Source organism: Xenopus tropicalis, chromosome 7 (assembly GCF_000004195.4).
Source record: "Xenopus tropicalis strain Nigerian chromosome 7, UCB_Xtro_10.0, whole genome shotgun sequence".
Taxonomy (NCBI): Eukaryota; Metazoa; Chordata; class Amphibia; order Anura; family Pipidae; genus Xenopus; species Xenopus tropicalis.
In genome coordinates, this window is record NC_030683.2 from 78,246,784 (window position 1) to 78,247,511 (window position 728).

The window sequence follows — 728 nt, forward strand, 5'->3', positions numbered from 1 at the left end:
CTGCTCTCAAAGAAAGGAGAAATTAGAAAAAAAGAGGTAAAGTGTATTCACCAGCAGCCAGGCACTGCAGCCTTTGTGTCTTTCCATACAGATGTAGCTTCATTTCTGAACATTTTTTTCACATTCAACCTATTACTTGTTTGCATCAAAAGAGGTGGGGCTCAGCAAAAAGTCCAGGGCAAGTGAATGGAAGTCGCATGGCGTTGCGCACAACACTTTTTACCATGGAGCGTGATATATATTTCTTAATCACCAGAAAAAAAACAAATGCAGTTCCTTTGAACACTACCATTGTGATAAATAAAGTTTGCTAATTGCATTCACCGTACTCAATATTAGATGCAAGGGCACAACTCACAGCTCCCAAGAGCCTAACCCGTGGATTTTTAAAGCTAAACATCACAAGTTAGGGTCTCAGGGATTGAGAGGGGTGCAAAGCTACTGAATGCACCAACCAGGAGATATAAAATACAGATATATAATGGCATTTCACCATTCCAAGCAAAGAATACCTAGAAACGTTTTGCAATGCAGTGCATTGTTTCCCCCCTCCTGGCAGAGAGCGGGTAAAACTCAAATGGTATTACAAAAAGAAAGCCGTACAAGCGTTAATAATACACTTGTTAATACAAAGCAGATATTTTTTATATTATCTCAATTGTGGCATCAACACACCAAACCCATATTTGTCTGCAGTACAAAATTCAAAAGAATATACACAAACCACA

At 38.9% G+C, this 728-nt stretch overlaps 1 non-coding gene across 1 annotated transcript; it reads right to left on the reverse strand.

The window, feature by feature from the left end:
- Nucleotides 1-347: 347 nt before the first annotated feature.
- Nucleotides 348-435, reverse strand: mir125b-1 (microRNA mir-125b-1). Its single transcript, NR_049569.1, has one exon. It is a non-coding gene; the product is annotated as a microRNA mir-125b-1 (primary transcript).
- Between the last annotated feature and the right edge of the window lie 293 nt (nt 436-728).